We start from the raw sequence: 14,504 nt of genomic DNA, 5'->3' as shown, positions 1-14,504 counted from the left end.
GTAAGGTTTCTTTACCTCCCTGTAGACTCTGCTCTCCAGAGGTGAACAGGGTCCTCTAAACCCACTTGCTGCACACACAAACACCTGAGTGTTGTATTCTCCCACAGGTGTTGGAGACTGATATGGTGCTCTGATTTATATTTACATAATGGCTAGTGACATCGGGCATATTCACATGTTTTGACCATTTACATTTCTTCTGAGAAATGTCTATTCAGATGTTTCTTCACTGTATTTTTTGGAGTTTTTCCAATTCATGTAAATGTTCTGGAAATCTGTAAACATTCAGTGTTTTAATTTTTCCTGCCATCTGTTCATTGTATCTACACTCTGATGTTTACTTTGTTGTGAAGAAGTATCTTAGTTGGATATACTCAAATGTCTCTGTTTTTATTTTTGTGACTATTGCTATTGGAATCTTACCCAAAAGCTATTGTGTGTTGACAATATTTAGAGTTCCCCTATGTTTACTTGGGTTTGGGTCTTATGATTACATTTTAATTCACTATGAGTTCACTTTCACATAGTGTAAGAGATGTTGGAGTCTCTTTTCAGGCTTCTACATATGGATAATCAAGTTCCTCTGCACCACTTGTGAAAGAGATTCTTCTTTCTCCAGTTCATTTTAGTTCCTTTGTTAAATATGAGTTGCTGGTAGAAATTTGGGTTTATTTCTATGCTACCAAGTCTTTTCCATTGAACTATGTGTCTGTTATTATATCAGTGCTAACACTTCTTCTTTTTTTTTTTTTTTGCAGTTTATTTATTTGAAAGGCAGAGTTACAGAGAGGTAGAGGCAGAGAGAGAGCGAGGTCTTCCATCCACTGGTTTACTCCCCAAATGGCCACAATGGCCGGAGCTCTGTTGATCTGAATCCAAGTGTCAGGAGCTTCTTCCAGGTCTCTATGCAGGTGCAGGGGCCCAAAGACTTTGGCCATTTTCTACTTTTTTCTCAGGCTATACCAGAGAGGGGTATAAGAAGTGGAGCAGCTGGGAAACATACTGGCACCCATATGAGATGCCGGCACTGCAGACGGTGACTTTACCTGCTTTGTCATAGTGCTGACCCCTGTAATATGTCTTAAAATATGGTGTGATGTCTCCAGCTTTTTTTTGCTTTATAATATTGCTTTAGATGTTAAGCATCTCTCATGTTTCTATGTGAATTTTAGCATCATTTTTTCTAGCTCTGAGAACATCGTTGGTATGTTGATTGGGATTGCATTGAATTTGCAAATTGCTTTTGGTAGTATGGATATTTTGGTATTATTCTTCCCATTCACAAACATAAGTTTTCTGTGAGACTGTCAAAAAGCCTTGACAAAAATTGGACTTTATTACACAAAAAATCATCACTTTTTGGGATCATTTAAATCCATAATTTTGCACTAATATTTGATAAATAATTAAAGACTTTGAGCATTTTAGTAGGAGAAATTAAAATATTTATCAATTTCTTCAAATATTGTTTAGATGTGATATTCAAATATTGTTTAGAGCCATTGTCTGTATTCCCTCTAAATTAGGATCTTTTTGCTTTTTGCCTGTTAAACTTGTCCCTTGACTCAACAACCCTTTTTAATGTAATGTAAACTGAAAATGTCATTTCATAAGCTAAAAAAAAATGACAAAGAAGGAAAAAGAAGGGAGGGAGGTTGAGTATATAATTATGTTCTCCGAATTTTTTCTATAAAACATATTGAATCATTTAAAAGCTAATTAAAATTAAACTCAAAATTGGACCATTATGACCAATATTTAAAACAAGTCATTAAAAACTGTAGATGTCTTCAATTTTGATTATCATTCTTCTTTAGAATATCTGAAAGAAATCCGGTTTCTCACTTTAAAATATACCAGTGTGTTAGAATTGAGTATTAAATGACTTTGTTTAAAAGTGTTATTTAATCTATTGCTTTAAGTAGTAATACTATGGCCATTGTAAAACAAAATCCTTATCATTTTTCATAAAACAGAAAGGGCCTTTAAAACATCATCACTAAAAATATTAAGAGACCTAAAATATAACATTCTTAAAACCCAAGTGATACCATTCAAAATTTTCAAATATGCAGGGATAGTTCGTGTCAAGTAACTAAATAATTGTGAAGTGTATATATGGAATAGCTTCTATAAATTCTTTTGGCAAGGGCTGGCACTGTGCCATAGTGGGTGAGGCTGCCACCTGCAGTGCTGGTATTCCATAGGGGCATCAGTTCAAGACCTGGCTGCTCCACTTCCTATCCAGCTCTCTGCTATGGCCTGGGAAAGCATTATAAAATGGTCCAAGTCCTTGGGCCCCTGCACCTGTATAGGAGACCAGGAAGAGGCTCCTGGCTCCTGCCTTCCAGTCAGCACAGCTCCAGCCATGGAGGCCAACTGTGGAGTGAACCAGTGAATGGAAGACCACTCTCTCTGCCTGTCCTTCTCTCTCTGTGTAATTCTGACTTTCAAATAATATAAATAAATCTTCAAAAAATTCTTTTGGCAAATAGATGAAGCTATTTGTTATACATTTCAAATAAATAGCAAACATACTAGAAAAATATATTGAATAAAATTTAAGCAACTCATAGCTATACACAGAAATTTCTCACCATAACAACATAGCAACCACTAAATTTCCAAATTCAATTTTCCACAACTTAGAATCTTTAACTCCAGAAGGAGTACAAAATTGACAGAACAGTGGCCTATGTATCAGGATACCTAATGCTAATACAGAATTATCCCTGCCACAACTTACCTATGTGACCTTGAACAGTTCACTTAACTTCTCTGGGCTTGGCATTTAGCATCCTCATGTGATAAAGGAGGCTTGGATAAGATCAGTTGTACTCTATCTTGAGACTTCAATGATCTCTCAGTTTCCAAACAGGCACCTTAAGGGAAAGTAAACCTTTAGATCAAAGCTTACATTTTTAAATATAAATATATTTTAAACTGTTTCTACAACTAGTACAAAACAACACATTCAAATGTGTACCATGCCACTTTTCAATATTTGGGAATAATTAATGCATCATTTTAGAGCATTGTCTTGAGGCCAGTGCTGTGGTGTACCTAGTAAAGCCACTGCATGCAGTGGGGGCATCCCATATGGAGGCCGGTTCAAGTCCAGGCTGCTCCACTTTCCATTCAGCTGTCTGCTATAGCCTGGGAGAGCAGTAGGAAGTTGGCCCAAGTCCTTGGGCCCCTGAATCTGCATGGGAGACCCTGAAGAGGTCCTGGCTCCTGGTTTCAGATTGGCATATCTCTGACCTTTTAGGCCAGTGAACCAGCAGATGGAGTGAACCAGCAGATGGAGGACCTCTCTCTCTCTCTCTCTTCCTCTTGTTCAATATCTGTGTAACTCTGACTTCCAAATAAATAAATAAATAAATCTTTTAAAAAATCAAAAGAATATTGTCTGGCACACAGTGAACCACTAAGTACAAGATATTATTAGTAATATTAGATTGAAATATTGAAATAAACTAGGCAATAAGCCTTAAGATGCAAATTAATACCAAGAAATATAATCTCAAATTTCTGTGTTCAACAAGGTAGTCTCTTTTCACTACTAACTTTATACTAAATAAGATATTTTGATATTTTGTTAAGAGTAAATTTATCGGGGGCAGGCGCCATGGCTCACTTGGTTAATTCTCCACCTGTGGTGCTGGTATCCCTTATGGGTAAAGTGTTCTAGTCCTGGTTGCTCCTCTTTCAGTCCAGCTTTCTGCTATGGCCCAGGAAGGCAGTGGAGGATGGCCCAAGTGCTTGGGCCCTGCACCCGGATGGGAGACCAGGAGAAAGCACCTGACTCCTGGCTTTGGATGGGCACAGCTCCAACTGTGGCAGCCATTTGGGGACTGAACCAATGGAAGGAAGACCTTTCTGATTTCTCACTGTATATAACTCTACCTGTCAAATAAAAAAATTATTAGTTTTTCATAAAAACTGCAGTATTGAAAAAGTTCTAAAATCCCTCTAATTCTAAATGTCTGTGACTGCTAACTCATTAGCACATATTGCATTCTTTACATCTGGGTAATCATGACAATTCACTTTTAAATGATTAACAGATCTGCTGTTATATATAAATACATGCTTTTCCGAAAATCATACAATAAGCAGGCTACATACTTTACTTCAAGTAAAACTGCCATATCCAGTCCTACAATTGTAAATAAGACAGTTTCAATTGTTCAGCATTATCAATTATAAATTCCAATCGTGTAGCAATACTCATAAGAATTTAGGGGGCCGATGCTGTGGAGTAGCAAGTAGAGCTGTGGCTTGCAGTGCTGACATTCCAATTGGGTGCCAGTTCAAGTCCTGGCTACTCAAATTACTATCCATCTTTTTAGGCAAGTAAGACTTACTATCCAGCAGTAGAGGATGGCCCAGGCCCTTGGGATCCTGCACCTGCATAGGAGACCCAAAAGAAGCTGCTGGCTCCTGGCTTTGGATTGGCAGAGCTCCAGCCATTGTGGCCAAATGGGGAGTGAACCAGTGGTTGGAAGACTGCTCTCCCTCTCTCTCTCTCCTTCTCTGTGTAACTCTGACTTTCAAGTAAAATAAATGAATCTTTTTTTAAAAAGGATGAAATAAAAAGGAAGATGAAGATTACAAAATTGTTTAATTTTTTTAATAAATATAAATTTCCAAAGTACAGCTTTTGGATTACAGTGGCTTCCCCTCCCCAAAACATCCCTCCCACCCATAATCCTCCTATTTCCTGCTTCCTCTCCCATCCCAGAAGATTACAAAATTGTATGAAGGACATTTGTACAGTAAACAAATATACTGAACACCTCCACTTTGCTTCTTACCCTGAGTCCCAGCAAATACAGGAACACAGCTGTTGAGTCATTCATTTTCTGGATTTGGGAATATCAAAGAATTAATGAGTATAGAAAGTTGTACAGCAAAGACCAAGAATGTCCAAGGTAGGTCACGTAAATCAATTGAACAAGTCAAACTACTATGAATGTATACTGTATGCTCTGTTTTTAATATGTCTTACTTACCTAAAAAGACATGAGGGCTATTGCTCTCTCTCTTAATACAACTAAGGAGAAGATATCACCAATGCTCAAGAAAAATGAATACACAGCAGAGCTAATACAAAATCCCAAAAATCCAAAATAGAAAAACTGGATATGCACTCCTTACGCACACCCTGAAGTGGCAATGAAGTAGAACAAATCTAAAATTAGAAAAAATTCTTTTTTTAAAGATTTATTTATTTATTTTAAAGTCAGAGTTGCACAGAGAGAGGCAGAGAAGAGAGAGGGGTCTTCCATCCACTGGTTCACTCCCCAGTTGGCTGCAATGGCCAGAGTTGTGCCAATCCAAAGCCAGGAGCAAGGAGCTTCTTCCAGGCCTCCCACATGGGTGCAGGGGCCCAGGACTTGGGCCATCTTCTACTGCTTTCCCAGGCTTTAGCAGAGATCTGGATCCATATGAGCTGCCAGCACTGCAAGTGGTGGCTCTACCCACTATGCCACACCACTGGCCCTGAAAATTCTTGTCAAATTAAGAACATTTAACCTTTGTTTTAGAGTGCATTATTAAAATATCTAAACTGGGGGAATACATAATTTCTTTCTTTAGAAATCAGAAGAGAAAAGGAACACTTCAAGCCTACTGTGACACCACACAGAAGGAATGGAGAATCATGACCTCAATTAGCCTAGGGACAGAATAAAATGGAGGGAAATAGGAACAACAGAATTAAGATGAATAAGCTTTGAGAGCTGAGGGAATCTGAATGTAAAGAAAAGGCATGCAGTTAACTGAACCAATAGAGATAAGTCTGAGAGGAAAAAACATTGTTAAGTCATATTAATGGGGCCAGAGCTGTGACTTAGTAAAGTAAAAAAAAAATCTCAAATTTGTTTTTAAATTATATAATTAAAAAAGATTAAAAAAAGATGTTCAATCTTAAGTCTCTACAGCATAAGATATACATCAATTTTCCCAGGTTCTATTTGCATTTATTAACAAAGTTTCATGGGTATAATCACTAAAGTGGCTCCAATAAGTCTTTTTATAAAAATTATTTTTTATTTTGACAGGCAGAGTGGACAGTGAGAGAGACAGAGAGAAAGCTCTTCCTTTTTCTGTTGGTTTACCCCCTAGTGAACGCTGCCGCCAGTGTGCTGCGGCTGGCACATGGCGCTGATCCAAAGCCAGGAGCCAAGTGCTTCCTCCTGGTCTCCCATGCAGGTACGGGGCCCAAGCACTTTGGCCATCCTCCATTGCACTCCTGGGCCATAGCAGAGAGCTGGACTGGAAGAGGAGCAACTGGGACAGAATCTGGCTCTCCCAGCAGGACTAGAACTTGGTGTGCCTGCACTGCAGGTGGAGGATTAGATTATTGAGCCATGGCGACTGCCTCCAATAAGTCTTAACCTGGGATGCAACTAAATTTAACAAGGATACTCAATAGGAATTTTAGAAGAATTCCAAAATATGTATCAGAATAAAAATACTTTACTTGGTACATCTCATTTTAACTATACTATTGTCTAAATTTCCAAATGTCAGATGTACTAAAAAAATCCCCAAAGCAGCAGAGTTGGTCACACATGATGAGGAATAAAATAAAGAAAATGAGAATTCGCAGATCCCAGATTAAAATAACCAAGAAGGCCCAATAACAGAAAACTCAATGTCTTCATACACTAACATTTATTACCTCAGATTTATTTAACAAAAAGGTGATTACTCCAGCTACATCCCATTAGGTAGCCCAATTTTACCTGCTAAATCCATTTAAAAAAAGCACCTCATGATATATTACTAAAATCATATTGCTATATGCCATCCACCATGTCCACTGTACCTTATACCTAATGTTAACAGATTTGATGAAAATCAGTAGATAAATGATGTGTTTTAACCAAGTGTGGGAAATGTCTTTCGTTCAACGTTTTTCCAAAAACCCCTCAGTCTCAGTTTGCCTTCACATTGAAAAGACACTTCTGAGGTTTACTAATCAGTCCAGCTTCTTCGGGCCTCCCTCCAATGAAAGGGGCTAAAATCCATCAAAATAAACTCTAGGCACTGTCCTTGTGCTCCCTGTGACTTTTTCACTCTAGGGGCTCACAAACCTTCTAAATTCTTTAGATCACCTGTGATGTCCATTAGTTCTCAAAGACTATGATGCAAGTAATTTCCCCTCTTGGAACCTTGTTATTAACTGTGCTGTATGAGAAATGAAGTCTCCTACACACCTTGTGCTTACGATTCTCCAAACCATGTTGCCTGCTAGGACTTTGGCCATGAATATAGGACAGCAATACCTGAACATGATTACTGAGATCTCCTTAATAAAGGATAGACTGGGGCCAGCACTGTGGTGCAGTGGTGTAATCCTTTACCTGCAGTGCTGGCACCCCATATGAGCACCAGTTCTAGTCCCCATTTCTCCTTTTCCCATCCAGCTCTCTGCAATAGCCTAGGAAAGCAGTAGAAGCTGTTCCAAGTGCTTTGGTCCCTGCCAAAATGTGGGAGACCTGGAAGCTCCTAGCTCAGATTGGCCCAGCTGCAGACATTGCAGTCATTAGGGGAGTAAATGAGCATATGGAAGACCTTTCTCTCTGTCTCTTCCTCTCACTGTCTGTAAGTACACCTGTCAAATACGTAAATAAATTCTATATATATATATTTACATTTATTTATATATATTTATGTATATAAATATATTCATATATAAAATATATTATGCTTTATCATATAATATATTATATAATATATAATCATTATAAACAGATAATATTATATAATTTACTATAACTATTATATATATTATATATATATATATATTATTGAGATGACTTCAATAGCCAGAGTGTGGCCAGGTTGAAGCCAGGAGCTCCTCCTCCAATGTGTGTGGCAGCAACCCAGGCACTTGGACCATCTTTCACTGCTTTTTCAATCCATTGGTATGGAGCTGGATCAGAAATAATTATATATTTATATATAAATAAATTCATATATAATATTTATATAATTATATATTATATATTTATGATAATTATATGTAATTCCATATTATGTATAGAAATATATAATATATATTATAATATATAAATATATATACGATGGATCAAAATGCGGCATTCTCCATTTGGCAGAAGAGACAGGCTCCAATATCTACTGTCTATGTCAGTATGTCAGTATAATGCAGGAGGTAACCCCTCTACCAAATAAGAAAAGCTATTTCAGTTCAGCTGGACATCATTCTGCTGACTGTTGACCTTATTACTGTTAGTCTGGATGCTTTCATTGGTTGCAATCCAGAGACCCAATTTTCCCATAGATATAAACATCAGCAAACATGAAAATTTGGTAAGAAAAGCTTAAACTGAGAGTTATGATTAATAACTATTTTAACAAAATTTCTCAGAACCCATCTAATCCAAACCTTGGACAATTGGGAGCTGTTGTACTTAGCCCACCCATAATTGAAACGGATTCTAAATCCTTCAACTGCAAGGAGAGTATCATAGACATTAATGCTCCAAACGGATCCAGTTCCCTGCTAATGTGTCTGGAAAAGCAGCACAGGGTGACTCAAATATTGGGGCTCCTGCACCCATGTGAGAGACCTGGAAGAAGCCCCTGGCTCCTGATATCAGTCTGTCCTAGCCACAGTCATTGCAGCCATTTGAGGAGTGAACAAACCAGGAGGAAGATCCATCTCTCCCACTCTCTCTTTCTAGTGCTGCCTTTCAAATTCATAAATAGACCTTTAAGAAAGTCGATCACTTCAATAAATTTGCCATTGCTCAGTCATGATGACTTTTACTACCTTAAATTCTTTTTCAAAAGATTTATTTATTGGAAAGCCAGAAAGAGGAGCTGGTGGTTGTGGTGCAGTGGACAAAGTTGCTATCTGTTACATTGCCATCCTGTATGTGCACCAGTTCAAGTACCAGCTATTCCATTTCTGATCCAGCTCCTTACCAATGGACTGAAAAAGCAGGGAAAGTTGGCCCAAGTGCTGGGATGCTGCCACGCACATCGGAGGAAAAGCTCCTGGCTTCAACCTGGCCACACTCTGGCTATTAAAGTCATCTCAAAAATGAATTAGGTGGTGGAAGATTTCTGTCTCTCCCTCTCTCTGTAACTCTTTCAAATAAGTAATTAAATATTTTAATATGATAAAAAATGGCAGAGAGACACAGAGACAAAGAGAGAAGGAAAGAGAAGCAGAGAGATATCCCATCTGCTGGTTCACTTTCTATATGGCTACAACTGTGCAAGACCAGGTTTCAAGTCCCCATTGAGGTTACAGTTCTCCAAATTAGATGACAAGAAGGAAAGAATTTGAGCTATTATCCATTTCTTCCCAGGGATATTAACATGAAACTGATTTGGAAGTGGAGTACCCAAAACTCAGATTAGCACTGCAATATATGATGCGGGCATCTGTTGTGATGGCTAACAAATTGGAAAACCTAGAGGAAAAATCAACAGATTCCTGGACATACACAATATACCAAAATTGAGTCATGAAGACACATAGAAAAGCTAAACAAATCAAAAACCAAGACAGAGAGTGGATGAGTAATAAAGACCCTCCCAAGAAAGAAAAGTCCAGGATCAGACAGCCTCACTATTGAATTCTACAAGTCTTTTAAAGAACTAATGCTTCTCAAACTATTCAACTCAATTGAAAGAGAGAAAATCCTCTCAAACTACTTCTATTAATCTGACAATGACTGATTCTATCATTTATTTATACATAATGTTGAGAAAATCAGAAGTATTTGTTAGGACTTCTGCTAAAAGGCACTAGATTTATAATTTTTAAATACATCTTTCCTAGATGTAATGCAGTCCTTTGCTACTTTAGAGTATCAGAAATTTAAAATGTTGGACTGGTGCTGTGGTGGAGCAGGTTAACACCCTGGCCTGAAGCGCCAGCATCCCATATGGGGGCCGGTTCAATACTCAGCTGCTCCACTTCTGATCCTGCTCTCTGCTATGGCCTGGCAAAGTAGTAGAAGATGGCCCAAGTCCTTGGGCCCCTGTACCGATCTGGGAGACCTGGAACTAGCTCCTGGCTCCTGGCTTTGGATCAGCACAGCTCTGGCAGTTGCAATCAATTAGGGAGTGAACATCAGATGGAAGACCTCTCTCTTTCTCTCTGGCTCTCCTCTCTGTCTGTAACTCAACTTGTAAATAAATAAATAAATAAATCTTTAAAACAATTAAGAAATTTAAAAAGGGAAAGATTTTTAAAAGATGTATTTATTTATTGTGAGGCAGAGTGACAGATATAGAGAGGAAGAGAAAGAGAGGTCTGCTATCCACTGGTTCACCCCTAAATGGCCAGAATGGCTGGAGCTGGGCCGATCTGAAGCCAGGTGCCAGAAGCCAGGAGTCAGCAGCTTCCTCCAGGTCTCTCACATGGGTGCAGGGGCCCAAGCACTCAGGGCATATTCCACTGCATTTCTAGGCCATTAGCAAAGAGCTGGATTGGAAGTGCAGGAGCAGGGACTCAAACTGGTGCCCATGTGGGATGCTGGTGCTGCAGGTGGATGCTTAATCTACTATGCCACAGAGTGGGCCCAGGGAAAGGTTTTAGGAAGACATCTTTCATGTAGACTAGGCTGCAATATTGCAAGGTAAGGTTTAGCTTTTATTTCCACACATCAGTATTCATCTTTTAGCAACTATAAATACTGAATATCATACATATAGACATAAATATAGGTAACTGCAGATTTTGTTGTCATTCTTTCTAATTCTCTTTTAATGTCTGCTAATAGGCCATCTTATGGATTATTATATTGATGTTACCTGTACACAACCATCAGGCATTTCCACTGTTGAATGTGTTTATGTGTACAGGTAGTTTTGTTTGTGTGTACATGAATGCACATTTGATGGAGATAGCACTGACAGTAATACTGTGAGAACTCCTAATGCTGATTTCAAACTTTCTGTCCTCTGCAGAGATGGCTGTCATTGAAGTAGACCACAGGGCCCCTTTGCTGTTGTGGACTGAAATGTGCCTCCCTAAAACTCAAACACTGAAGTGCTAACCAGCAACATGACTCTACCTGAAGAAAGTGCTTTTAAGCAGATCAAATGATAGATGTGTCTGTCACATCAGAGAAGGGCTTCTGGAAAAATCGAGCCTATTAGCATCTTGATCTGATATTTTCAAGCTCTACAACTCTGAGAAGTAAAATTCCATGATTTACATCATATTCTCTGTGCAAATTAGCAAATTAATATATCTTAGCAAATTAATATATCCTCATTTCTGCTAGCATTTTCTGCTGTCATCTAGAAGGTCCTTGTGATTAGCAGAGAAATATAGAAAGCAATAACTATGATTTTAGATTACCAAGTATCTACTAACATAAAAAAGATATCCCAGAAGCAACCTACTACCATCCTCCAGGACCCAGAAAAAAAAAAAAAAAAAAAAAAAAAAAAAAAAAAACCAGGAATGAGTCAAGTTGTGGGGCAGTAGAAAAGTGAATAATGAAAGATCACAGCAGAAGTAAATAAGGAAGGGTTTGATGCTGTGGTGTAGTAGGTTAATGCCTTGTCCTGCTGTGCATGCATCCCATATGTTGTTGCTAGAAGACCAGGTTCTCCACTTCCAATCCAGCTCCCTACTAATGCACCTGGGAAATTGGTGGAAGATGGACCATGTTCTTGGGTGCTGGCACCCACATGAGAGACTTGGAAGAAGCATCTGGCCTTTCAAATAAAGAAATCTTAAAAAAATAGAAGCAGTGTTAGCACTGTTGGAAAAACAGACACATAGTTCAATGGAAAAAATAGGCAGCTGAAATAAACTGACTTTTCTACAGCCAACCCCTATTTAATAAAGGAAATAAAACAAACAGGAGAAAGAAGAATCCCTTTAGCAAATGGTTTAAAGGAAAGTGATTATCCATATGTAGAAGCCTGAAAAGATACCCCAACACCTCATACACTATGTAAAAGCAACTCAAGGTAAATTAAAAGTCTAAATATAAAACCAAAAACTTGAGAGCTTGTTTTGAGGTTCTAGCAGGGGAGCGCAGCTACTCGTATACCCTTGACCGAAGACCGGTCCTCCTCTAGCGGGGAAGGTCGTCCTCTTCGACCGAGCACACAGCTTCGGGAGGGACGCGCATGGAGTGGTGAGGGAGGAAGGGGACACCCGCCTAGCCAGCCAGATCAGCCGAAGCAACCCTGGCGATCAATGGGGTGACAGATGTCGCAGCCAGATCGCCCTCACATCCTGAGTTCATGCCGGAGCTGAGGGAAGGAAGCAATGCCTTCGGATCTGGCCGCTCTGCGGGAGTCTGAGGAACAACTCGCACCAGGTGGCCGCCGTTCCGTTGTCATGGGTAAAGGAGACCCCAACAAGCCGAGGGGCAAAATGTCCTCCTATGCCTTCTTCGTGCAGACGTGCCGGGAAGAGCACAAGAAGAAACACCCTGACTCTTCGGTCAGTTTCACAGAATTCTCTAAGAAATGCTCGGAGAGTTGGAAGACCATATCTGCAAAGGAAAAGTCCAAGTTTGAAGATATGGCAAAAAGTGATAAAGCTCGTTATGACAGGGAGATGAAAAATTACGTTCCTCCCAAGGGTGATAAGAAGGGAAAGAAAAAGGATCCTAATGCTCCTAAAAGACCACCATCTGCCTTCTTTCTCTTTTGCTCTGAACATCGCCCAGAGATCAAAAGTGAACACCCTGGCCTGTCCATTGGGGACACTGCAAAAAAATTGGGTGAGATGTGGTCTGAACAGTCAGCCAAAGATAAACAACCATATGAACAGAAAGCAGCTAAGCTAAAGGAGAAATATGAAAAGGATATTGCTGCATACCGTGCCAAGGGCAAAAGTGAAGCGGGAAAGAAGGGCCCTGGTAGGCCCACAGGCTCAAAGAAGAAGAATGAACCTGAAGATGAGGAGGAAGAAGAGGAAGAGGAAGAAGATGAAGATGATGAGGAAGAGGATGAAGATGAAGAATAAATGGCTATCCTGTAATGATGAGTGTGGAGTGTGCGTGTGTGCTCAGGCAGTTGTTTTGCTAAGAATGTGAATTCAAGTGCAGCTCAATATTAGCTTCAGTATAAAGAAACTGTACAGATTTTTGTATAGCTGATAAGATTCTTTGTAGAGAAAATACTTTTTTTTAAAAAATGCAGGTTGTAGCTTTTTGAGGGGCTACTACATACAGTTAGATTTTAAAGCTTCTGATGTTGAATGTTCCTAAATATTTAATGGTTTCTTTAATTTCTTGACTTGTGTATGGTAGCACAGCAAAGTTGTAGGAATTAGTATCATTTGTAAATTTGGATTTTTTGTTAGGATGTTGCATTCTGTGTTGTTTTTTTTAAAAAAAAATTTGTAATAAAATTATGTATGTTAAAAAAAACCCAAAACCTAAGTAAACATATGAGAAACTGTAAAACATTAGCATAGACAACAGTTTTGGGTCAGATTCCAAAAGCACAAGTAACAAAATAAAATATACAAATTTGAGCATATCAAATTAAGATACATCTTCATAACAAAGTAATCAACAGAGTGAGCATACAATGGACGGAATGGCAGGAAACATTGAAAACTCTGACTATGACAAAACATTGATAGCCAGAACATACATATATAGAACTGGAAAAACTCCAAACAAGAAGCAAAATGTACACGTAAGAAATGGGCAATGATCAGAATAGATGTTTCTCAGAAGAAGAAATCTCAATGGTCAAGACATAGATGAACATGCCCAATATCACTAGCCATTAGGGAAATGTAAATCAAAACCAATAGCAGACTCCATCTGTGGGAGAAGACAATGCTTGGGTTTTCATTTGTGCAACAAGTGGGTTTAGAGGACCCTGTTCACCATTAGAGGGCAGAGTCTACATGGAAGTAAAGAATCCTTAATACTTTCCTAATGGGCTTGTTGAATTCTTGACTAGTGCCTATTACCTTTGCCACAACCTTTCCAGTCTCACTACTTTCCTTCTTCTTCCTCTTCTCTATAGCTTGCAAAAACAGTATATCTTCTATATACGGAGGATACTTTTGTTTTGTTTTATTCCTTCTGTCTCATGATGTTCCTCTAAGAAATCACAACCCTCCAAATATTCATTCATTTATGCAGTCTGCAGTTTTCATGGGCTACTACATGGCAAAGTACTAGGTTAAAGGAAAGGTATAGGTCAGGAACTGAGCAAAGTTCACAATGATGTAGCCATTGGGGAAATGAACCTGATGGAAGACATATCTCTCTCTCTCTCTCTCTCTCTCTCTCTCTCTCTGTCTCTCCTTCTCTCTCTCTCTCTCTCTGTCTCTCCTTCTCTCTCTGTGTAGCTCTGATTTTCAAATAAATAAATAAATCTTTAAAAACTAACTAAATAAATATACTAATAACCTGGTGGCAACACCTTTCTATCAGAACATGTGAAGCACTCAAACACAGTTTGTCCCAGAAAGTCAGCCATAGTTTTCAAGGGCACATCTTCTACTCCATTTGTGGACATCT

General features: G+C 38.8%; 1 pseudogene; it reads left to right on the top strand.

The window, feature by feature from the left end:
- Window positions 1-12,274: 12,274 nt before the first annotated feature.
- LOC138848208 (high mobility group protein B2 pseudogene) lies at window positions 12,275-13,146 on the top strand (annotated as a pseudogene).
- The last annotated feature ends 1,358 nt before the right edge of the window (window positions 13,147-14,504 follow it).

This window comes from Oryctolagus cuniculus, unplaced genomic scaffold, assembly GCF_964237555.1.
Source record: "Oryctolagus cuniculus unplaced genomic scaffold, mOryCun1.1 SCAFFOLD_66, whole genome shotgun sequence".
NCBI lineage: Eukaryota > Metazoa > Chordata > Mammalia > Lagomorpha > Leporidae > Oryctolagus > Oryctolagus cuniculus.
Note: the sequence above shows the minus strand (reverse complement) of the source record. Positions and strands in the feature narration are given on the sequence as shown.